Here is a 27143-nt window from a genome sequence, read left to right on the forward strand (position 1 = left end):
ACTGTATCAATTATCTTAGGGTGAGAGCTTCAGCAGAACCACACAACTTAAGCAAGCCCAAAATATTGACTCATAGAATCAAGAGCATATTAAATGGTTGTTGTTATTACAAAACATACAAGCAAAGAAAAAAAACTATGGTTTGTGATTTTTTTTGCTATAAAGAAATACATTACTAATACTGTGCTAGATGTGACTTTGGAAACAAGATTATATACTGTATGAAATGCCAAATAACTGGATGAGATCTCCCTGTGATTAAGTAAGATGCATATTAAAAACGAGATGATTGTGACAACACTAAATGCTGCTGAAGATGTGGAGCAGCTAAAACTCTCATTCACTGCTGCTGGGAATGAAAATGGAACAGCCACTTTGGAGAACAATCTGGTAGTTTCTAATAAAACTAAACATACACTTACCACATGATCCAGCAATCTCATTCCTTGGAATTTATTCAATTGAGTTGAAAATTTATGTCTACACAACCTGCACATCCATATCTATAGTGATTTTATTAATAATTTTCCAAACTGGGAAACATCCAAGGTGAATTTATTTAGCAATTTGGTAGGTAAATGGCTCAATAAAGTGATACATCCAGATGATGAAATACTACTAAGCACTAAAAAATGAATGTACTATAAACAGACATGGGGGAAAATGTATAAATATGTACAGAATACAAGTTACTAAGTGAAAGAAGGCAATATGGATTATTATGGTTACATATTGTACAAGTCCATCTACATGACATTATAGAAAAGGAAGATCTATAGAGTTAGTCAAATGATCAATGGTTGCCAGAGATTAAGAGGAAGTAGGGATGAATAAATGGAGCACAGAGGATTTTTAGGCACAAAGAGGCACATTTTTCTTCCACTGTTATTTGTAAATTTTGACTTAATTTCTTTTTATGTTATCTCTGATTATAAATCCATAGGCTATCATTTTAATACTACTTAGTTGAAAAGTAAATAGATTTCAGCACATGAAATAATGTCATTTTTAGAGATTATGGTTATTATCACTGAGAATTGCATTTTGGTAAGCAAATACAGTGTTAACCAACTAAAATTACTCAGATAAACTAAAAATAATTATTTAAATGGCTTTTTTATGTGCAAATGTTTACACAAACTCAGTGCATTAAAAAATACTTGACAATTTAATACTATGTGATGAGGTAACATTTATGTAGATGTAAGGAAGCAGCTGAAACAAGTAATTACTTTGTCTTCTAAATATTTATGATATGGTTCATGATTTTCTATAAATAGAATCAGAGGACTTTATCTTTCACTATGTTTATAATAAAGAAAATTATTTTCTTATGTATAGATTCTACAGCTTGACCCATCTACTTTTAACCTCAGATCCACACTGACTGAAGTAACACCTTGCTGCAAATTTATGGGGTGGTTAAGACAGAGTTGTTTAGTTATCATTTATATAGGGTGAATACAACCTTCCTAGTGTAGAATTCTGTCTTGAAAAATGCATATAATCATATAACCCTCATCACTGTCAAAGATATAATACAGTTCTATCCTTCAAATTTCCCTCTTACCCCTTTGTGGATACCCACGTCTCCATCCACAGTGACTTCGGGTTTTTATTTTTGTAGGGAGGAAAAGTCTGGGAATGAAGGTGGGGAGACCTCCCATGTTCTTCTGAGTACCTGGAGGCAGTTCTGCGTGAAGAGACTGTCAGAGGGTTCAAATTCCCTTGTGTCTGTGGTGCAGGGTTTCTGTTAGCTCACACTTCACCTATAATGATTTGTAAAAAGTTTAGCTGAATTCTCCTTACCTGCCTCTCAGGTGTCTTGCACCCCTTCCTCTCCTGCTGCGGCACAGATGATCCAGTGTTCCAGTTGCAACTCTCCTTGGTGGCCCTAGGTTTTCCACAGAGTTTAAGCTTGTTTGCCATCTGATCCCAGTTTTCTGAGAGGTTCAGAGAGTTTTATCTAGATTTCTTGCTGTAGTTATAGGACCAGAGCTGTTCTTGGCTTCCTGTGTTCTAGGTGGAAACAAAACTTCCTTCGTAGTTTGGATTTGATATAAGAATTCAATTTTCTGGGATTTTCAAACATCTTTAAGTGAATTATAGAATTACCTTGCCCTTTTATTTGTATTTTAAGCAAATGCTTGAACATTTTATTTGAATAAAAGTTATGTATTATAATAGAAAACTTATCTATGCTGCCTTTATCCTCAAATATGTAATTATCCAAGCATATACAATATATAAAATACACAATACTCATAAATATACTGTAGCCCAAAAGTCAATTTTAACCCATAAACTTCTTGAGTTGGCAGTATAGCAAGTGGTTAAGAACATAATCTTTGGTAGAAAGTAATGTTCTTCCCAAAAGGCTGGTCTATTTTTCTAGGTATGTGTCCTTAGAGTAGTTCATTAATCTTTTCAAATTAAAAAAATAGTATTGTAATAATAAACACAAGTCACAGAGTGTTATACAGATTGGATTAGATAAATTGTGCAAATATTTGTGTATAACGCGGGCATGTTGTTTTCACTACATATGGGTTTTCAATATTTTATCATCATCATGAGAGCAATGATCTGATACCATATAATTTTTCAAAAATCGGCATAATTTTAAAGACTATCCAAAGAAAAATTAAAATGCTATTAGTTTTGTTATTGGAAAACAGTATGGACCTTTTCTTTTTTTTTTGCCATTTTTCAAGGCAGAGATAACAGATCAAGTCTACTGAATTATAAGATAAATGATAGATTATGTGAAATACATATTATGTTCTTATCTCTGTATTGTATATACTTATACACATATAATGCATATATTATGCTCATTTTATGAAATTATTGTAAACAATTTTTAAAAACAATCAGGTGGATTGAATTATCTTGATTGTACTCAAGAGATCCTAAAAAGAAAAATAAACAGGAAAAAAAATCAAAAAAATTTAATTAGCTAGATAATAATGAATAACCAAGGCTAATTCAGTCTTCTCTAGAGACTAAATCACTTTTGATATATGCTATGGATTGAATTTTGTCCACTCCACTCCTGCATATTCTTACATTGAAGCCCTGCTCCCCATATGATTGTATTGGAGATAAGACCTGTAAAGAGGTCATAGGTTAAATGAAATCCTAAGGAAGAGCCTTAATGAGGTAGAGCTGGTGCCTCTATAACAAGAGGAAGCAACACCAGAGCTCACTCTTCACCATGTGGCACAGCAATGAACATGCACAAGCCGGGAAGAGATCTTGCCTAAGCAAATGACCCTGTTGCAGCCAGAGCAGATAAATGCAGCTCACATAACAGAGAAATGGAAATCAAATCAATGGATTAACATATGATATATGCAGTTATGGATTTTGTACCTGGAAGGAAAGTTACCTGTTGAAGAAACAGTTTTTTAAATGTAAAATCTGTGTGATAGCTGAGTGTTAGATATTTTGGAGAAAAATCAGTTTATGATTTAACTTTCCATTACAGAAGATGTCCTATTATTATTTCAATAAATTTCACACATAAATGACAATGGATAGGATTATTTTGACATTTTCACATACCTCCATTTAAAATGTTAAGTCATTGGAGGTATAGCCCCATTAAAATTAAAATCAGTAGGCTCATTTTTCATTGAGTGCCTGAAATTATATGCCTGATGTTATAATAGCCATTAAAGCATTATATTAAAAGGTGAAAACCCTAATTAAATATTTATTTGTGTGAACATATTCATTAACTAGGGTGTTTATTTAAAAATTGGTTGAAAAAAATGTTATTACAATCAAACAGCACTTGTAATAAATACATATGCATTCATATCTGTATGTTTTAAACTCCCTCATTCTATAAAAGTAATATTAAGAATAATCAGAAAGTATACTTGATCAATTATCATAAATAATTTGTAAAGCATAATGTTCTTAGTCTTTAAAATGTTCTCTGTTTTACTTTTAGACTATTTTTTCCCCAGACTATGGAAACAAAAAGGACTTTCTTATTACTTTCAATAATCAGAATTTAAATGAAATGTTTACATTAGTCCCTGAAGATTCTAATTAATTATGTTCTGCCATCTATGGGATTATTCCTCTAATACATGGAGAAAAGAGGCAAATAAAGATAAAATTATAAAGGTTTATTAAATGTAGGATAATAGAAGGGAGTTTAATCACCCATTTATAAATTATATTGAATCAAGGATTAAACAACACACTAGAGTCTATAATTACTGTTAAAATTCTTTGGTTTTTCTCTGGAGGCATTTCTGGAAGGGCTTCTCATAATATGCAAACAAAATTCATGTAAAATTAAAATCACAAGTTTTTTTATCTTGAAACTTAGAAGGTATGTAGAATAAGATTTTTAAAGTTCAGTGAACTTTATCACTTAATTACTTTGGTCAGTTAACAGGAGCAAAATAAAAAAATAATGCAATTTTAATGAGATATTTTTGCATGATCAGAAAAATCTAGACTGAAAGATTATGTAACGTTATTATAAGATGTTTTTCTATAGATTTTTAATTTGACTGTAATACTTATATTAATTTTAATAAAACAAAAAATATTATACTAGTTGAAGTCAGGACCTATTAAACATGAAGGAAGCAATGAATCGATGGAATGGAATGCTGTCTTAAAATTAAATGTAAAGAGACTTTTCTATTACTGCTACAATGGAGGTTGAATATTCAAATCAACTAAAATTTGTTAATAAGGAATGATGAAGAAAATTAGCAAAAAATTTATGATGAGTGTAACAAGAAAACAACAAAAAATACACCAAGATTATTGGGTGCAGCAAACCCAGTGCCCAGAGGGAAATTCATAGCTGTTAATGCCTCTGGTAAAGAAAGACAGAGACCTCAAATCAATGACCAAGCTTTCTTCTTTTGGGAACTGGAAAAAGAAGAGAAAACTATACCTAAGAAAGATAGGATTTAATCAAGATTAAAATAATTTGAATAGATGAATAGCTGGATTACTAAGATTCTTAGAAATTAAATAAAATATGGAATGGATTTTTCTAACAAAAATCTGAGTACAAATCTTACACTCATAATTATTCCTTCTGTGACTGTAGCTTCTCAAATGTAGGTAAAATTATATTTATACACCATGTTCAGTAACTGAATTGCCAGAGCTTTTTCGGAGCCTCTAATGGATAGTGTCATCCTTCAGTTGCTGAATGTTGTCACCAAGGCAGACCAGACCCTGAGAGCTGGCACATTCTAAATATTTTAAAATGTCATTGATCAGCAAGCTATAAACTTCCAAATAAGGACATTAATTAATGCATAGTCAACATCCCAGGCAAAATCTGAGCTTCACTGATATCAATACTTTATCTTATATGTTTTGCCAGCAAGTTGAGAAGGCAATCCCAAATTACTAGAGATATTATAATTACTATCTTCCTGGTGTTGAGAAGAGTGTCTCTGGATATGTAAAGCTCCATGTATCATCAAAATTTTGATACAAAATAACAGGATTTGAGAGGTTTACAGATATGGAAGTTTTTAATGTAACAAAAATGACCACTTTGGGTTGAAAAGTATTTGTGCATATTTTGTATTTAATGTAATTTTAATGTGTAAATGAAGTTAGCTTATTTACAGTAAAAGCATTATGAACTTTGGAGTTTATAATAGGCTAATTGATGAAGAATCATTCTACACTGAAATCTTATGTTGCTATCCTCAGCATATTGGAATATGTGAAGAGAATGTTCCCTTACTTGTCAGATTATTTTATTAAATTTACTAGTGATAATTAACACTCAAGAGGTTTTGTTTATTAAATCAAAAAACTGAAATAGTTAAAATGGAATTGAATTTGTGAATGTATTTTTAAGTTCTTTGTGATATTTGATTTACTTAATATTTAAATGGAACTAAATACTCTTTAAAGATCTTTTAAACTTAATGCTTAAATAATTTTAGGTTTCTAAAAATAGAAATAACTTTGCAAGCTTAATTTTGCAAGAAAGCTTTGGTTTTCCTCCATCCTGTGGTATCATTAGTGAAGAAAGAAATATTTCATACCATCCCTTAAAAAATATGGTTTCCTTTCTCCTTATTAAAGCACTGAAAGTCACAGGATAGCTCTACCCCAACTCTTCACAATTAAATTCTAAAATTATTCTGAATAACGAAGTCAAATATTAGTAAAAAGTCTTGTTCTAAGTTCTGTGGTTTCAATTATTGTGTTTCTCTCCAACTTGAAGAATATTTTTTAAGTTTTGCTTTATCTAGGATGTAGAAATCATGATTAAGCCTAAAAAATAACTAATTGCTGTGAAAATGACATATCAAGATGACAAAAGAGAATAAGAGTTAATGACCTTTCAATTTCAGAATTCCATCTAAAATAATTAACAAGAGCATGCACCTAAGAATGAGAGACTTTATCCAACAAAGTGGTAAGACAAATCAAACTGGTAGAAGGATAAACAATTTTCAGGTCATTCCGAAATACAGCATTACTTTTAACAGGAAGAACTCTGGGAAATTAAGCATTTCAAAATTCTAGTAAAGTATCCTTTACAAAATCCACCAATAATCTTGTTGTATATGTACTAGAGGACAGATTGGATGAGAGTAATCTAATGCTGCTTCTGATCACAAATTTGTACACATTCTATGATGTTTTGTTTACTTATTTATTTATTTCTTTTCAAGGTCATTACAGAATCAAGAGAATAAAGGGAATTTTTTTAAGCCACTTAGAGATTGCCTTAACACACATTTTGGTCAAGTTGTTTTTAGAATCGATTTCTTATTTCTATTATTCCAGGAGTCTGGTAAAGATGGAAACAATGTAAGTGATTTTGATCTGTAAGACCAATAATATCTTTGTAGATTCTTAGTGAAATACGTCAGACCGTAATTTGATAGAAGGTAGAATAATTACATTTTGAAACTCATAAGATACTCTTTCAAAGGAGAGAGATGTTATGTGGATTGAATTGGGTGTCAAAAGGTGACTAAGTCCAAAAACACAAACTATTATCACTGAGAATATGACTTAAATTTTTTAAAATCAGAAATAGAATGTAGGAAAAAAGAGTTTATAAAAGCTGGATAATGTATCATTGTACCTTTGTTTAGAAAAGAGGATCCCTGACAAATTCAGAAGAGAAAGGAAATAGAAGCAAAGAAAATCTATTTGGCATATATTTGCTTGCCTCAGTAACTATCCGAAGCTCATTTTATGACCTGTGCTGGATACAAAGGAATCATTTAGATTAAGAGATACAAACACAACTAAAGGTTAATTTGGAAAGGAATTTGCTCCTCTGAAATGATGGTTTAACACCACTTAATTATTACAAAGATTCAATTAATTTACTCTTTGAATTTTGTTTTAGAATAAACAACTTGTACCTAAAGGGTACAATGTCATCAGTGGTAACTAGTAATTCCAGGGGAGAAATATTTTCTCAGTCTGGGACAAAATACCTTTGAAACCGAAATCTGTCAAAGGAAGAAATAAAGTGGGAGAAATCCTCTCATTGCCTACAAGCAGTCGCCCACTTCTGTTTGCCCACAACCCGGCTGCAAAAAATGGATCCCACCCAACCACTTTGGTCCAGATATGCTCTCACTCCCCCTTGTAATTATGTATTGATATGGAGCTGGACTACTCTCCACCCCTTAGAAATACTTACTAATATGGAGATGCACTAAGGCCTGTTGAGAGATTCTGGAAATATTGCAATTTTGCCAACAACCAGAAAGATCTGGATAGAATTTCCAGTACTAAGTTAAATAAAACTGATGTGAGTGGCCATCTTTTCTTGTTTGTTTCTGATCTTAGAGGAAAAGCTTTCAGGTTTTCATCATTGAGTATGATGTTGTCTGTGGGTTCTTCTGTATCTACTTTATTGAGATGATGTCACAAGATTAATTCACATGAAGACTATTGTAATACAATGAGTCATAAGAAATACATATGTGGTCATTCACAGGACCAAATATATGGTTCCCAGGTATATTGGTCTTTATTTGCAGTTCCTGAAAACACTGCAGAGTCTTAAAGGTGAAATGGGTGTTTTGTCATGTTAATGAGAGATTTTTGAACCCCCACTCAAGGGCAGGGTCAAGTATTATTTCAAAAGTCCTTAGGTATTGTGGAAATGAATGTCTATATATGTAGGGAAAATGGAAGTTCCATGGCCAGGATCCTCACTTGATCCTAGTCTACTCATTGCACATGTGTGCTGATGTAATACTTAGTAATACTACTGTGCAGGCTTATGCTTGCATATCCATTGGCAAAAAGCTGTTATTGCTGGTGTTGCTGTATAAAGAAGGTAAAGCAGGAGAGCCTGCAAAGGAGAGCAAGAGGGCAGGAGAGCAGAGGCCGGGAGTAAAGACAGAGCCTGGAGCAGAGGCAGCACCTAAGGCAGAGAAAGAGATTTGCGGCTTGCAGACTGCCAGGTACAGACATGATTCTAACATTTAACCTACCACTGTGAGAATAAAACTTGGTATGAGCCCCTTTTTAGCCCTCAATGTTAGATTCTTGTTACTCGGTCTCCCTGAATCAAAAGTGAACTTGCCCTGTTCTGAAACCCCCTTTGGCCCAAACTATAATACTTGTATGTTTAGTTAAGTCCATCCAAACAGAGGATTTTTTTAGCAATAGCTGTCATATTCCAAGAAATAAACTGAATAAAATAAACTTTAGGTCAAATTGATAAATGTATCCATTTGTTGTAAACAAGTATGTTGTAGACAAAATTTTATAACCAACCTTTTCTTATGCTTTGCTCACTAAGAAAACATGTAATCATAATATAGTTTACCCAGTTATTTCTCTCCAGAGAAAGCATGCATGGGTGGTAGGTGTCCAAATTTAATTCCCTTAGAAATTGAATTCCAGATTTTAAGATATTGAGAAGTATGGTAGTTGCATATCACTGTTGCCTTTTTAAAATGAAGAAATTGAGCCTCTGAGCAAATAAATAACTAATTTAAGCTTATAAAACTACAAAATGCCAGCTGCTGGAGCAAATAAATAACTAATTTAAGCTTATAAAACTACTAAATTTCAGCTCTAGAGTCTTTTTCACATGGGGTTTAGGCTTACCTCTAATACTAAGGAGGTAACTCTTTAAAACTCATTTGAATTCCATGCAGAAGAATATATATATATATATATATATATATATAATCACTTTAATACCAGAAATGTCCACACTAATTTCAGTTAATTTAGGATTTTAGTACTTTTTCTTGTTTAAACTAGTTAAGTAACTTTGGGCAAATGTGTTATTGTCATACTACCTCAATTTCTTAAGACTTGATTATGATTAATTATTACTTTCCTAATCTACATGGAATTACAAGCATCCAAATAAAGCAGTAACTGAAAAATTTCTTAAGTAAAAATTGTAGAAATAATTATTTTCTACATGGTAAGGAAGATCATGATCTGATATAAAATAAGCAGCATTCATGTAAAAGACAAGATTAAGATAAATTTGAGAAGAGCTGGAAAGCGATGCTCCTATATAATGATGGAGAAGACTTTCCATTTTTCACCTCCTATAATGTATTAATTAGTGAAAATCCCCAATAATTCAGTAGACACAAAGACATAATCACTGTACGTAATATCATTTCCCACACTAGAAACATTCGTTGTAGCCGTCCTGCCATATAGCACTCAGGAGTTATTTTCTCTGTGACATTTTTGTGACTAAAATAGTAACTCTTCCTTGGACGTCCTCTAGTCTTTTTTGTGCTAACAAATTGTTTGCCATTTACTTTCTACACAATGATTGATGAAAACTCCTTAATTCTGTCTGCTGGGATTTACCACCTATCCTTACTGACCGCCGTGACTTCTCTCCTTTTTCCAATAATCCTGTTCTCTAAATGAAACGTTTTTCTCCTTGTCGGCATTCCTGGTATATTTCTTAAAAGCTAAGAGACACTGATGTTATTTTGTACCATTTCTCTTTATCCACATACTGTTTATGTCTTCATTTTTCTAATGATAAAGAAGCATGGAAGTTCATGGCTAAAGACTGGAGAAGAGCAGCAGAAACCTGCAGGAGGCCAAATTGTGTCTCAGACCTCTTATTAAAAGTTCAGCAACCCCCTTGAATATCCATTAATAAAGATATTTTAAAGTAGCAGCTAGGGGGAAAGTGGAATCTAAACAATAGGAAAGGCATTTTTTTTAATCTCATAAAGGTAAATGCAAACATTTTAAATTATAGAATAGAATTTCCAGTGGGGGCAGAGAAAGACCTTGAATAAGCATTCAGTATTAGAATGAAGGAGGAGACTCAAGAAAAAAGTAATAAAAAAATAGCTTTTATTATTGTATTATGTTCTAGAACCACTGAGATTTAAATGACAACATATTTCTCTGCCAGACATTGACTTTAATCATCCGACTTCTCAGTTTAGTGTCTTTTTTTTTTTTTTATCTCTAGACTCTTTTCTATCTCATTCTTTGACCTCATAATGGAATATTTAACTTGACAGTTTTATACCTTTCACAAGATTAGTTGAAAACTTGTCATCTGTAAGGACAACCCCCTATTGACTCAAATTACTGGGTGATTATTCCCAATGAAACTGTCATGAGTTTCACTGGAACTAGAGCTCTTCCCTCTGTTTCTTTTGGCTCAAGACTCCTCAGTCTTTTACTTGTTATATTCAGCTAGGTTCCCATAATCTATTTACTTCAACCACTTTTATGCATACATTTTAAATTCTCTTGCAAGATTATTTCTTAACATATTTGCTTGGCAATGCCTGACCCTGTGGTTAAACACAGGCTGATAGGTACTACTGAAGAAAGTTTTGTAGCAAGTGTCACTATAACGTCATGCTTATCAACCATCATCTGGCCCTTAATAATACCTGTCCATACTCCTATAATATTTGTGTTACTTTGTTTTCTTACTCTCCAAAATGGGTATTTCATACTGCTTTTACTTAAAACAGTTATTGAATTTTCTTTTTATCATCTAACCAATAAGAAGCTTGTGTATAATAAACACAAAACTGTAATATCATTAGACTCATTTCAAAATAGAAATGTATCATGTTTACTGTAACTATTACAAAAAACTGAAATTTTAAACACTCTTGAGCCATGTGTCATGAAAATCTGTCACAATTGCTAAAATTTAAGCATTTGAGCCTTAAAAGCAAACATCAGTCATAAAAGGAGAAAAATAAATTAATTAATACAAATATTCACTTAATAATTTGTAATTAATAAAAATACAAATAATTCTAAATAGGAACTAATTTGAATTATAAATTAGTGACTAGGTTGGAAAGAGAATGTTAGCATACTTTAATTTGCCCTGAACAAATATTTTCTAAAATAAGACATCACAATTTTGTCTATATATTCTGTGGCATGGGAAATACTTATTTTCATTTTGACTTAATTTTTTTAACTAATTTATACATGTTGCAACAAAGAAAACTCCTCAGTTGCTAGAAACCCACTACCAGTATGGATTTCAAATAATTAAAACATAAATAATTTTAAGTTTTGATAATAGAAGGATTATCTGTATTTTGAATGAATTTTGAATACTTCCCAAGAATATACTTCAGTTCTTTCCTAATTAACATAAGTTTTCAAAGGGGAGGGATAGCATGATGTATTTTCACTTCATTAGTCATATGCCTATCTTAAGAATACTTATGTTCAATCTGTTTCTGAATCTATTTAGGACATATTTCTGCAAGAACTACCACCTAGCAGATGCCATTGCAGTTCAGATCTTGGAGTTAAACTATGTATATGCTTTCTGGTTCCTATTGGTACAGACAAGATATTAATTATGTCAAAAGGGAGACGAAAAAGAGTAAGACTACATGGTTTTGCATGTCTAAACTATAGGCAGTACATCTGCAATAATGAATGGTACCTATGTCTTCTCTTACCATGGGCAGAAAGTAGTGAGAATGATGGGCTCCACAATCACTGCAATACAGTAACATGCTCAGGAGAGCATATGAATTAGTCACATCAACATTCGCTGTGTCCATATGAAGTCAATTATTTACAGGGATTATAAAAATGAAATTGTAAATATGCAGTGATGCTAACCAGAGTTACACATAGCAATCTCATTTCTAGATTCACACAAACTATTACAGTTTACTGGTGATAAACACAAAGAATAATACATGCTCCAAAATTGTAAAAGTTGTCCTAATCTAAGTTTGAAAATGCATTATGTGATTATTTATGACAGTGTTTGAGAGTAATGACAGGTTTTAAGGAATGTTGTAAAGAATGTTACATTTAAAGGATATTGTTAAGAATGTTGCATTTCAAGATCCTTGCTTTTATCCTTTGATATAAATGAAAATGACAAATTATATGGGAAGAGCAAACGAACATTCTTAAATGTTACATTCTCTGTTGTAAACTTAGTGTGTTTAGACCTAGGATTCAAAAAAGAGGAATGAAATCAAAACACTTCATTCAAATATTGATTGTTATTTCAGAGATCGCATTTTTTAGCCTTCATAATTTCTCATTTTAAAATCTGGCTAAAATTCCTCTTCTAAATCTCTCTGAACTCTATACCACCGAAAGTACTAAAAAAGATTAAGGAAGATACAGCTTATGATTAATTTGGCTCTCATAGTTTTATCAAAGAAGTTTTTAAGAATAAATAAATTATCATGGAAGAAACCATTTCTGTATTTTTTTAAGTTATAAAAAATTGTTATTCGTGGAGAATAGATGGCAAAGATTATAATTACCTATTCAGTGATTATTATGGCAATAAATATAGAAGGAAAATAGAAATGGCTGTCTTAAAGCTCCCTATTTAAATCCAAGAAGATTAAAATGGAATAATGAATCTTGCTAAGATCCTAAAAATTTTCTGAATCATTCAATTACAGGGGAAGTACACAAATATTTGGCAGATGATTTAACATGAAAATCCAGTTACTGTGAATTTGAAAAGTCCAAAATATTGGACGAAAAGTAAATGCTCTCACCCCAGCCATATCATCTCTATTTAAGAATAAGAGTAGAAATTAATGAGATTTTCTAGTGGGTATTATTTATCTGAATAAATAGGGGATTTAAAAATAAAAAATAAAACTTTGTGTTTGCCATGAAAATAATGTTGCAGAAATTAGTGGTTATGTTCTATTTAACACTGCAGGCTAAAATTAAAAATCAAGCCTACTGGCTTCTAAACTGGTTCGCATGCATGGAAGAGTACACCTAAAACGCTTATTGATACACATATTTTTATTGTGATATCTCAACTTTGATAGTATTAACAAGAAAAGACTTCTACATATTTTTTCAAGTTTTCCCATAACAACCATGTTATGATGTGCATGTTCACTTCACCACTCGGTAGAGATTCTGTTAACCACCTCTTACCCAGATTACATCATTTTTCAGTTACTTTGTGACATTTAATTGCATTTATTTGACTTTTAATATTGTTTATTTTATAACTAATTCACCATAAATGTTTTCCCTGGCTTCGTAAAGGCTAGAGTTGTGACTAAAAGACACAAAAAGGTGGAACTATGGCCTGGCTCTCAGAAAATTGACCTTTATGAAAATGGGAAAAAATTATAAAATGTCCTTACATGATTGAAGATGTTGCTAATGATCTATTAAATAGTCTATTAGCTGTGCCTATCTCTCTGACTTAATTACTGCAATAATCTGCATCATGAGAAACCCAAATAGTGCCTCATGATGGGATAGATAGAGCACAATTTTTAGAACCCTTGTGACCATCACATTGCTCATTTCTATAACATGTTTCTGCTCCACCTTTTCCAGGTTCATAAATCATGCTAAGATCCCTGGAAATTTTCTGAATCTTTCAATTACAGGGAAGGTACAGACACATTTGGCAGATGATTTAACATGGAAATTTGTGAGATGCAATTACTGTGAATTTGAAAAGGCCTGAAACACCGGTTGAAAAGTAAATGTCCTGCCACAGGCAATCTCCTCACTCTCTCTTGCTGCGCAGGAGGACTTCCTGGGAAGCAGCGTTAATAACTTAGTTTCTTAAGCCTTAGTACATCCCAAGACATCCATTTTGAATACATGGCATAAGAAGTGAAAAGGCAGGCTACAATCTCTTGTCTGTTTCTCCACATCCCAGCAGCATTATGTTTTCTGAGGGCTCAGTGACTTCATTTTTCTAATGAAGTGTCACCAGTATTTAGGCGGAAGACAGAACATGTATGGATCTAAAAACCCTCCTTCCTTCATAAATCTAACATTACAAATTGTCGGATGTGGCCACTCAACACCTTACTACATGAAGTTAAATATCTATCTCTTCATCTCTCTTTTATTGGCTGGTGGGAGACAAATGCAGTTGCAGAAGAGCTGTTAGGAAATGACCACCTCTTAAGGAACCAACAAGAGTTAGGCTGATGAAGGCAGTATATTTAATTAGAGATATGGGTCCTCTGATTTGATTTTTAAGAACAGTTTTAACTCAGAAGAAATAGTGCCACTTGATACCTTATTATTTTAAAAAAGAATAGCTATCAGATTAACAATATAGATTGACTGAGGCATTGCTTAAATTTGTAAGGTAAAACTTCTTTACCATAGCCCTGGATGTTAATATGACACCTAGAGTTGTATTTTTGGAGAACATGAGTGATGCCCTGATAAAAGGAAATTTCTTCTTTCTCTACCAACTTTACACATTATCTTTATTCTAAAAGACTTAAATATATATGTTCTGTCTGATTTTGAATTTTGGTTCTAGGTTATTGGATCTGCTATTTGAAATTTTGAAATATTTAATAATATAAACACTTTGATATTTCCAATTGTTTTAGTTTATAGATAACTAGATTCTTCCTCTTCCCCTTATAGTGTAATTCCAGGATATTTTTCTGGAAATTTTTACTTAGAGCGCTTGGTCTTTTTCTGCATTTTTAAAAAACCCCAGTAAAGAAATTTAGTAACTACTTGAATTCCCATTTGAAACCAGCTGTACTCTTGGTTGTTTGAAAGTAGCTGCAGCCCACACCCACCTGTTGGACCAGAATGTAATTAAGGGCCTTTCTTCCTTCAAGTTTTAAAGTTCTGCTCCACTTGTTAACATTTCAGCTTCAGGTGTTAAAAAAGAAAAAAATTGAAAAACAAAACACTAGTGGGGTGATTCACCATTATTAATTTATATTATAACCCTATCATTGTAAAACTCCCCTTTTTCCTATAGGCTATTTGTCAATTTCACAACAAAGAGATAAATTTGTCTAAGAAGTAAAGGCAATAAAATCTGTAGTTGATCTCAAAAGATTAATAAATCTGTTAGAGCATATTTCAAATTCAACTGTATATGGAGGCAATTAAAAGCAATAATTTGTATATGACCAGATTTGAGAGAGATGAATTAAAAAATGGCAAATTTAGAGTATCTTTCATTATTGTTCCATCCATTATTTCATTTGGGGACTTAATATTATAAGTATTTTCTATGGAAATTTTCAGAATTTCTCTCAAAGTACTGATCATTTCCTAGATTCACACAAATGCAGCCCAGTATTTGCTTTCAAATAATATATTTTGGACAGATAATAAGCACTAAATTGATGCCATTTTTTTGTTGAACATTTTCATAATATACAAGATACATTTTGTTTAGATTTTTTTAATTTTCATGAGTAAGAGTACAACCTATGCTTGCAGATTATCCAACATTAATTTCTGAGGGAAGAATTAACAAGAAATCACTTCCTTAAATTCACTCAATTCCTGCCAGTAAATTTCAGCATTACTTTTTTCCTTTTTAATGTATCATCAGTTTCTATTTTTCACTTACTGTTGTATTTAGTTTATTTCTCTTCTCTTCTCATTCAGTACATTTTACAATTCTTCTATAAGCCTCCTCTCAACCAAATGATTAATTTATCCCTCCACTTAAGTTCACTGTCCATACACGCTTATATAATTTCACTGTGTTAACTGAGATTTCTCTGTGATTTGTCACTTGGGCCACAGAAAAGAGATTAGGTTCTGTTTAGTGGGTCACAGTTATAAATTTCAATTGATACAATTTGTTACAGATTTTGAATGCATATAGTAATCAGACATTACATTTTAACCAGTGGAAGTTCAAGGGCACAGGCTTTGAAAATGATTTTTTTTTTTAGATGAGGCATTTCTTGTAAAAATTTTACAATATTTGATGTATTTTGTAAAGTTAGTCTATGTTAGGATTATCTAGAGGAACAAAATCCATAGGATATTTATCCTATTGGTATATATAAATATAGATATATCCTATTAAAATATATTTGCATGTATCTTTAGAGAGATAGAGAATGAGAGATTGATTTTTTTAATTGGTTCACATGATTATGGAGGTTGGCAAATCCATCAATCTCTGTATATTTAGCTTATCTGAGAATTCTCATTGTAGATTTTTAAATTATCTGTGAGAAGCTATAGTACTACTAAAGATATACTACTTAAAAATATAAAGACATTTATAGTGAACATTATTAAATATGAAAAAACACAAAATTTAAGAGCATGCTTTCAGACAAAGTGCATATGCACACTTAGTTTCTTCTCTTTTCTCTTGCTTTTGCTCTTAATTCACAGGAATGCTTAACTCTACAGATGCCTCTGAAGCACAATACTGATGCAGAAATATAAATACTGAAAACTGCAAAAAAAATTTAAAAATCAAAAAATTTCTTTGTGTGAGACATTCTCTGAAATATATATTTTAATGACAATATCCATACTTTTACATGCAGTTTAGCAAGTCTGACTTGTGACATGAATTAACTTCTTGGTTACATTCACAAATGAAAGAAAAATGTGCAATCATATATTTTATCTTCTAAAAATTTTTTACTGCCCATAAGTTTTCATTTTGATTTATATATAATGACTGCATTTATGAATTAAATATATTCAACATTTATAAAGTATCAAAATTGACATCTTAGTCACGCCATGCCTTCAAATTTGTCTCCATACCATTTCAAATTTATTATGCTACATTATTAGTCTAGTTTAAAAATGTTTTAAAGAATAAACAGCCAAAAATTGATATATAATGTAGGTATTTACATGTTATTTATTAACATAGCATTTTTAAAATTATATTAATTTTGGGGGGCAGAGCCAACATGGCGGCATGAGTAGGACAGTGGGAATCTCCTCCCAAAAACATATATATTTTTGAAAATACAACAAATACAACTAATCCTAAAAGAGAGACCAGAAGATACAGGACAACAGCCAGACTACATCCACACGTGCGAGAGACCAGCGCATGGTGAAAGGGGTAAGATAGAAGCCCCAGCCCGGCAGGACCCGAGCACACCTCCCCCCAGCTCCCGGCTGGAGGGAGAGGGAGCCCAGGACTGCTAAACACCCAGTTCTAGCCACCCACACCAGAGCGCAGACACAGTGCATGCGTGGAGGGCTAGAAACTAGGGAAATACGGCAGCAAGACCTCTGAGCGGGTTCCGAAGCTGATGCCCCTGTGACAAAGAAAAGCAAGTGCTTTTAGAAAGTCTTAAAGGGACAGGGATGTAACAGCTGGATAGAAAAAACACAGGTTACAGCCCAGTGGCTGGAAATTACAGGGAAAACCAGATGCACTAACCCCCTGGGCAACAGCTGAGACCCCTTCTAGAGGTAAACAGCCAAACAGCTCCACAGTCCATTACCCCTCTGGGTGCTGCGAAAGCAGAGAAGCAGCCTAAGGCAGGCCCTGCTCTCAGAAAGGCAGCTTCATCCATATCGGCCCGGCAAGACACAAAGACCCTGTCTACACGCAATTACCCAACAAAAGCCACTAGGGGTCGCAGTTGTCCCAGTAAAGAAAGGCCAGAAGCAAGTGAAAAGATTGGCCCTCCCAGCTGACAGTCAACAGCACCTGTCAACATGAAAAGGCAAAAGAATATGATCCAGACAAGACTAACCCAGACAGATTCGGCATCTGCTACATCTTCCCCTGAGAAAGAACCTGGGGAGATAGATTTAACCAGTCTTCCTAAAAAAGAATTCAAAACAAAAGTCATAACCATGCTGATGGACTACCAGAGAAATATGCAAGAACTAAGGAAGGACAATACAGAAATAAAACAAGCTCTGGAAGGACTTCAAAACAGAATGGACGAGATGCAAGGGACCATTAATGGACTAGAAAACAGAGAACAGGACCGCAGAGAAGCTGATGCAGAGAGAGATAAAAGGATCTCCAGGAATGAAAGAATATTAAGAGAACTGTGTGACCAATCAAAATGGAACAATATCTGCTTTATAAGAGTACCAGAAGAAGAAGAGAAAGAAAAAGGGATAGAAAGTGTCTTTGAAGAAATAATTGCTGAAAAATTCCCCAAACTAGGGGAAGAAATGTCCTCACAGACCACAGAAGTACACATAATTCCCATGACAAGGGATCCAAGGAGGACAACACCAAAACACATAATAATTAAAATGGCAAAGATCAAAGACAAGGACAAAGTATTAGAGGCAGCCTGAGAGACAAAAAAGGTTACCTACAAAGGAAAACCCATCAGGCTATCATCAGACTTCTCAACAGAAACCTTACAGGCCAGAAGAGAATGGCATCATATACTTTATGCAATGAAAGAGAAGGGCCTCAAACCAACAATACTGTATCCAGCACGATTATCATTTAAATATGAAGGAGGGATTAAACAATTCCCAGACAAGCAAAAGTTGAGGGAATTTGCCTCCCACAAACCACCTCTACAGGGCATGCTAAAGGGACTGCTCTAGATGGGTGCACTCCTAAAAAGAGCACAGAAAAAAACACCCAACATATGAAGAAGGGAGGAGGAAGAATAAGAAGGGAGAGAAATAAAGAATCATCAGACCGTGTTTATAATAACTCAACAAGCAAGTTAAGTTAGACAGTAAGGTAGTAAAGAAGCTAACCCTGAACCTTTGGTAACCACAAACTTAAAGCCTGCAATGGCAATAATACCCCTCAATATACTTTCCTCTTAAGAGGACAGTCTTAAGAGGAAAGTATATAGCAATCCAGGCATATTTAAAAAAAAGAAGAACAATCCCAAATAATACCTCTCAATAACCACCCTAAATGTAAATGGACTGAATGCACCAATCAAAAGACACAGAGTAGTAGAATTGATAAAAAAGCAAGATCCATCCATATGCTGCTTACAAGAGACTCACCTCAAACCCAAAGATATGCACAGACTTAACGTCAAGGGAAGGAAAAAGATATTTCATACAAACAACAGAGAGAAGAAAGCAGATCTTGCAATTCTGGTATCAGACAAAACAGACTTCAAAATAAAGAAAGTAACAAAAGATAAAGAAGGACATTACATAATGATAAAGGGCTCAGTCCAACAAGAGGATATAACCATTATAAATATATATGCACCCAATACAGGAGCACCAACATACCTTAAACAAATACTAATAGAACTAAAGGAGGAAATAGAATGCAATGCATTCATTACAGGAGACTTAAACACACCACTCACTCCAAAGGACAGATACACCAGGCAGAAAACAAGAAAGGACACAGAGGCACTGAACAACACACTAGAACAGATGGACCTAATAGACATCTACAGAACTCTACATCCAAAAGCAACAGGATACACATTCTTCTCAAGTGCACATGGAACATTCTCGAGAATAGACCACATACTATTCCACAAAAAGAGCCTCAGTAAATTCCAAAAGATTGAAATCCTACCAACCAACCTTTCAGACCACAAAGGCATAAAACAAGAAATAAACTGTACAAAGAAAGCAAAAAGGCTCACAAACACATGGAGGCTTAACAACACGCTCCTAAATAATCAATTGATCAATGACCAAATCAAAATAGAGATCCAGCAATATATGGAAACAAATGACAACAACAACACAAAGCCCCAACTACTGTGGGACACAGCAAAAGCAGTCTTAAGAGGAAAGTATATAGCAATCCAGGCATATTTAAAAAAAGAAGAACAATCCCAAATAAATGGTCTAATGTAACAATTAGCGAAGTTGGAAAAAGAACAAATGAGGCCTAAGGTCAGCAGAAGGAGGGATATAATAAGATCAGAGAAAAATTAAATAAAATTGAGAAGAATAAAACAATAGCAAAAATCAATGAAAACAAGAGCTGGTTCTTCGAGAAAATAAACAAAATAGATAAGCCTCTAGCCAGACTTATTAAGAGTAAAAGAGAGTCAACACACATCAACAGTATCAGAAACGAGAAAGGAAAAATCATGACGGACCCCACAGAAATACAAAGAATTATTAGAGAGTATTGTGAAAACCTATATGCTAACAAGCTGGGAAACCTAGGAGAAATGGACAACTTCCTAGAAAAATACAACCTTCCAAGGCTGACCCAGAAAGAAACAGAAAATCTAAACAGACCAATTACCAGCAACGAAATTGAAGTGGTAATCAAAAAACTACCAAAGAACAAAACCCCCGGACCAGATGGATTTACCTCGGAATTTTATCAGAACTACAGGGGAGACAAAGTACCCATTCTCCTTAAAGTTTTCCAAAAAATAGAAGAGGAGGGGATACTCCCAAACTCATTCTATGTAGCTAACATCACCGTAATACCAAAACCAGGCAAAGACCCCACCAAAAAAGAAAACTACAGACCAATATCCCTGATGAACGTAGATGCAAAAATAGTCAACAAAATATTAGCAAACCGAATTCAAAAATACATCAAAAGGATCATACACCATGACCAAGTGGGATTCATCCCAGGGATGCAAGGATGGTACAACATTTGAACGTCCATCAACATCATCCACCACATCAAAAAAAGAAAGACAAAAACCACATGATCATCTCCATAGACGCTGAAAAAGCATTCGACAAAATTCAACATCCATTCATGATAAAAACTCTCAGCAAAATGGGAATAGAGGGCAAGTACCTCAACGTAATCCAGGCCATCTAAGATAAACTCACGGCCAATATTATACTGAACATTGAGAAGCTGAAAGCTTTTCCTCTGAGATCGGGAACTAGACAGGGATGCCCACTCTCCCTACTGTTATTTAACATAGTACTGGAGGTCCTAGCCACAGAAATCAGACAAAACAAAAAAATACAAGGAATCCAGATTGGTAAAGAAGTTAAACTGTCATTATTTGCAGATGACATGATATTGTACATAAAAAACCCTAAAGACTCCACCCCAAAACTACTAGAACTGATATCGGAATACAGCAAAGTTGCAGGATACAAAATTAACACACAGAAATCTGTGGCTTTCCTATACACTAACAATGAACCAACAGAAAGAGAAATCACAATTGCATCAAAAAAAATAAAATACCTACGAATAAACCTAACCAAAGAAGTGAAAGACTTATACTCTGAAAACTACAAGTCACTCGTGAGAGAAATTAAAGGGGACACTAACAGATGGAAACTCATCCCATGCTCATGGCTAGGAAGAATTAAAATCGTCAAAATGGCCATCCTGCCCAAAAGCAATATACAGATTTGATTCAATCCCTATGAAACTACCAGCAACATTCTTCAATGAACTGGAAAAAATAATTCAAAAATTCATATGGAAACACCAAAGACTCCGAATAGCCAAAGCAATCCTGAGAAAGAAGAATAAAGTAGGGGGGATCCCACTTGCCAACTTCAAGCTCTACTATAAAGCCATAGTAATCAAGACAATTTGGTACTGGCACAAGAACAGAGCCACAGACCAATGGAACAGACTAGAGACTCCAGACATTAACCCAGACATATATGGTCAATTAATATTTGATAAAGGAGCCATGGACATACAATGGCGAAATGACAGTCTCTTCAACAGATGGTGCTGGCATAACTGCACAGCTACATGTAGGAGAATGAAACTGGACCATTGTCTAACCCCATATACAAAAGTAAACTCAAAATGGATCAAAGACCTGAATGTAAGTCAGGAAACCATTAAACTCTTGGAAAAAAACAGGCAAAAACTTCTTAGACATAAACATGAGTGACCTCTTCTTGAACTTATCTCCCCGGGCAAGGAAAACAACAGCAAAAATGAACAAGTGGGACTATATTAAGTTGAAAAGCTTCTGTACAGCAAAAGACACTATCAATAGAACAAAAAGGAACCCTACAGTATGGGAGAATATATTCGAAAATGACAGATCCGATAAAGGCTTGACGTCCAGAATATATAAAGAGCTCACATGCCTCAACAAACAAAAGACAAATAACCCAATTAAAAAATGGGCAGTGGAACTGAACAGTTCTCCAAAAAAGAAATACAGGTGGCCAACAGACACATGAAAAGATGCTCCATATCACTAATTATCAGAGAAATGTGAACTAAAACTACCATGAGGTATCACCTCACACCAGTAAGGATGGCTGCCATCCAAAAAACAAACAACAACAAATGTTGGCGAGGCTGTGGAGAAAGGGGAACCCTCCTACACTGCTGGTGGGAATGTAAATTAGTTCAACCATTGTGGAAAGCAGTATGGAGGTACATCAAAATGCTCAAAACAGACTTACCATTTGACCCAGGAATTCCACTCCTAGGAATTTACCCTAAGAACGCAGCAATCAAGTTTGAGAAAGACAGATGCACCACTATGTTTATCGCAGCACTATTTACAATAGCCAAGAATTAGAAGCAACCTAAATGTCCATTGGTAGATGAATGGATAAAGAAGATGTGGTACATATACAGAATGGAATACTACTCAGCCTTAAGAAGAGGGAAAATCCTACCATTTGCAGCAACATGGATGGAGCTGGAGGGTATTATGCTCAGTGAAATAAGCCAAGTGGAGAAAGAGAAATACCAAATGATTTCACTCATCTGTGGAGTATAAGAACAATGGAAAAACTAAAGGAACAAAACAGCAGCAGAATCACAGAACCCAAGAATGGACTAACAGGTACCAAAGGGAAAGGGACTGGATAGGATGGGTGGGTATGGAGGGATAAGGGTGGCGGAAGAATAAGGGGGTTATTAAGATTAGCATGCATGGGAGTGGGAGAAAGGGGAGGGCTGTACAACACAGAGAAGACAAGTAGTGATTCTACATCATTTTGCTATGCTGATGGACAGTGACTGTGAAGGGGTTTATAGGGGGGACCTGGTATACAGGAGAGCCTAGTAAACATAATATTCGTCATGTAAGTGTAGATTAATGATAACAAAAAAAAAAGAAAGAAAAGAGGGGATTACTCCCTGATAGGATAAAACTAACTGTAAATCAACAATTAATGCATGCTTTAAATATCCTTAATATTGACCACTTCAAGGGTGTCAGATGATTGGCTATGGAGGTATATTTTTCTGATGATATTCCTTTCTCTTAAAAAAAAAAAAATGCAGTTCCTGTGTGGTGACCTCCAATGAGTTCTACACAATGGTATAAAGGGCATACAAAAGTGTAGGCAAAGGATCTGTTTGTGTTTATACAGAGGATCAAAACCTAATTTGTCTATCCTGAAAATGAACTAAGATACGATATGAAAAAGAACTTCCAACAGCAGCACTCTCGGGAAGACTCATACCAGAAGATGATCATCAAAAACCCCAACAAAGATCCATGCGCTGCTACAGCTGTAGATGCATTCATCCCACCGGTTTCTGGACTTGCCATGGGAATTAAGAAGGAGATATCTAAGGTGGCCTGTGCATATAGTAAAACAACAAATTTGACTGGATCTATACTATGGGAACTCAATCAAGAATTAGGAGAAGTGCAAGTTGTAGCACTCCAAAATCTTACAACTACAGACTATTTACTGTTAAAAGAACATATGGGATGTGAACAGTCCCCAGGAATGGGTTGTTTTAATTTGTCTGATTTCTCTCAGACTGTTCAAGTTCAGTTGGACAATACCCACCATGTCATAGATAAGTTTTCACAAATGCCTAAGGTGCCTAACTGGTTTTCTTGGTTTCATTGGAAGATGGCTGGTAATTATAGGTCTGCTTTGGTTATGTAACTGCACTCCTATTATGTCAATCTGTGTGTGCAATTTAATTAGTAGTTTAAAACCTATACATGCTGAAGTTACTCTACAAGAAGATATGTCAAAGAAATAATCAATCTTCCCATGTTTTCTTCCACCTGCTACTTCTATAGCTTTTCTTCTTCCTTCCTAAATACAACCCTTAAATAGAAATCGTGCCTCATATTGAATTTACCGAGTATCATAATTCTTCCAAGTGGTAAAGATAACTCAAGACAAATGCTGGGCATAGAAGCCACCTTTTCAAACAATATTGCTTCTCTCTCACTTGCCAACTTTACATTTCCCTGTATGGCCCCGGAAGATGACTGGTTAGCCAGAGATGGGTAAGATTCCTCAAGGGAGAAACAACCTAAGGCAGGCACAGTTGCAGGGGAGCCATCAGGTGAGAAATTGGGGATCAACAGAGGTGAGGCTTAGAACCTCAACCCCCCTGTTTTGAGAGAAATCTTCTGCATCCGTGGATGTTTTATTGCCCTTGTCTAGCTTGGATTAACACTTTGTCTACAGGCTCATAGCTGACCATCTACATTTGCTCTCTTACAACACTAAACTATGTTTTCTACCTTTATCTTGCATCTACCTACCACTTCAGCATTTTATTAAAAATAATAATAATAAAAAGAGAAATGGGGTATCCACATATAAATCAAGTATAAAAATCAAACGAGTATTCATATTTGAACTGATTGTTTATAGTTCATAATGCATGATCAAAACCGAAAGTTTCTGTGATGACTGCCCTTGTACTGTTCACCATGTAACTTATTCACTATGTAATAATTTGTTCTCCATGTAAGAACTTGTTCGTTATGCTTCAGAAGATTGGAGACCGACGAAAATTAGGCTTGGGTGGATTAATGATTGTGCATTGAGCATTGACCCCCCTATACAGAGTTTTATTGTTAACAACCATTTGATCAATAAATATGAGAGATGCTCTCTCAAAAAACAAACATAAAGTACAGACTTCCAATTGTAAAATAAATAAGTAACCGGGATGTAATGTATAGCATAAGGAATATAGCCAAAATATTGTAAGAACTTTGTATGGTGATAGCTGGTAGCTAAAATTATCATGTATTTAAATGTTGAATCACTGTGTTGTACACCTGAAACTAATGTAATACTGTGTGTCAACTACCCTTCAATAAAAAAAATTATATTAATTTTATATATACACATATAAAAAAGTAGACCATGTATATATTTTACTTAATCATTACAAAGTTGGAAATTACCTTAACTAAGATAGAAAAGTTTGATAACATCATGAATAGCAGATATGTAGAAGACTAAATTTCTTAATTTATGTATTCATTCAATTTATCTTTACTTAGGATTTTATGTATCATGTGCTAGATATACATTCATGTAATGATAACTTGCATCTCCTTGACAGCAAAAGATATGATTTTATCTTTGCTCCTGCAACATTATCCTTATAGCTTAATTAAAAGAGACCCCAAAGAAAGAAGGAATTATAAGTGAATACATAAATAGGTAGAAATTAAATAAAATGAATTATTTAGCAGGATAGAAATGATCACACATAACTGCAAATACGGTGCATGGCGAACACGCTGCAAATTGTATACCTAACCCCAAATTGCCCTTGAGTAGGAGGAGGATTTAATTCAGTCAAGTGTGTAAACCAGATGATAGGTGATGCATTTAAGGACAAATAGATGTTTGCCAATGGTAAGTGATCATTCCAGCGGACTGAGCAGCCTATGCAGATTGAAGGACTACTAAAACAGTAAGGCACGATAACTCAAGTAGACCAGAGTACGTGAAAAGTGAGTTATGAATGGGAGAGGGATGCACAATGAAACTGAAAAATTATTCAGGAGTCTAAAGATAGATGGTACTGTGGAATTTGGATGGAGGTTTTAGGTCCTGGAACATGAATCTATTGATGAAGAGTTTAAAGTACAATCGTTACATGCTTGGATTTGCTTTTTTAGAGCCATCACTCTGTTGACAGGAATATCTAAAATGTAGTGAAGCTATAGGCAGGGGAACAAGTAAGAAACTTGTTATAAATATCCAAGTTAAAGGTGACCGTGCACCTGGACTAGTGAGATGGAGAGAAGGTTATAGATTCATAATGGTCAAAACATCAAGAAAAGATGAAATGGTTTTGAACTTGATTAATTAAATCACTTCAAATGCTGTAGCTGTTGCACAACAATGTGAATACACTTCATGCCACAGAACGGGTCACTTAAAAATGGTTAAGATGGTAAATTTTTACGTTACATGTTATAATACAATTTCAAAGCTAGGTGAAAAGAAACTTAATTCTTTTGATGAATATATTAAGTCAGAATATGAAAAAAGCACAAAGTTAAACCTAGCAAAGTACCTATATTTATTATTTATTTGCCTACCAAAATAGTTAGAAAAATGATGCCCTTGAGGGAGTGTTTAGAAGCATTGAAGAGCTCTTTTTCATGGCACCTTAAAGGCGGTCGGCTGCTTGAGGAAGAAGCTGAACACTGACTTCCTGAAGCTCAAAGTGGACAATGAACGCAAACTTCGTACCTTTTACGAGAAGCGAGTGGCCACAGAATTTGCTGCCGACATTCTCAGTGAAGAGTGGAAGGGTTATGCATTCCAAATAAGTGGTGGGAACGACAAACAAGGTTTCCCCATGAAGCCAGGTGTCTTGGCCCATGGCCGCGTCCGCCTTCTACTGAGTAAGTGGCCTTCCTGTCACAGACCAAGGAGGACTGGGGACAGAAAGCAGAAATCTGTTTGGGGCTGCATGTGGATGCCAATTTATGTGTTCTCAACTTGGTGATTGTAATAAAAGGGGAGGATATTCCTGGACTCACTGACTCTATGGTGCCTCATCGCCTGGGACCCGAAAGAGCTAGTAGAATCCGCAAACTTTGCAATCAGCGTCTTGTTACTCCACGTGTCCTGCAACACAAACGGCAGCATTTTGCTCTGAAGAAACAGCGTACTAAGAAAAAAAAAAAGGAAAAGGCTGCAGAATATGCTAACTTCTGGCCAAGAGAATGAAGGAGGCCAAAGGAAAATGCCAGAAACAAATTGCCAAGAAACGGATGGTATCTTCTCTGAGAGCTTCTACATCTAAGTCTAAATCCAGTCAAAAGTGA

The 27143-nt window shown here is 34.3% G+C and overlaps 1 pseudogene; it reads left to right on the top strand.

Annotated features, from left to right (window-relative positions):
* Window positions 1-285: 285 nt before the first annotated feature.
* LOC108395042 (small ribosomal subunit protein eS6-like) lies at window positions 286-27143 on the top strand (annotated as a pseudogene).

This window comes from Manis javanica, chromosome 9, assembly GCF_040802235.1.
Source record: "Manis javanica isolate MJ-LG chromosome 9, MJ_LKY, whole genome shotgun sequence".
NCBI classification, from domain to species: domain Eukaryota; kingdom Metazoa; phylum Chordata; class Mammalia; order Pholidota; family Manidae; genus Manis; species Manis javanica.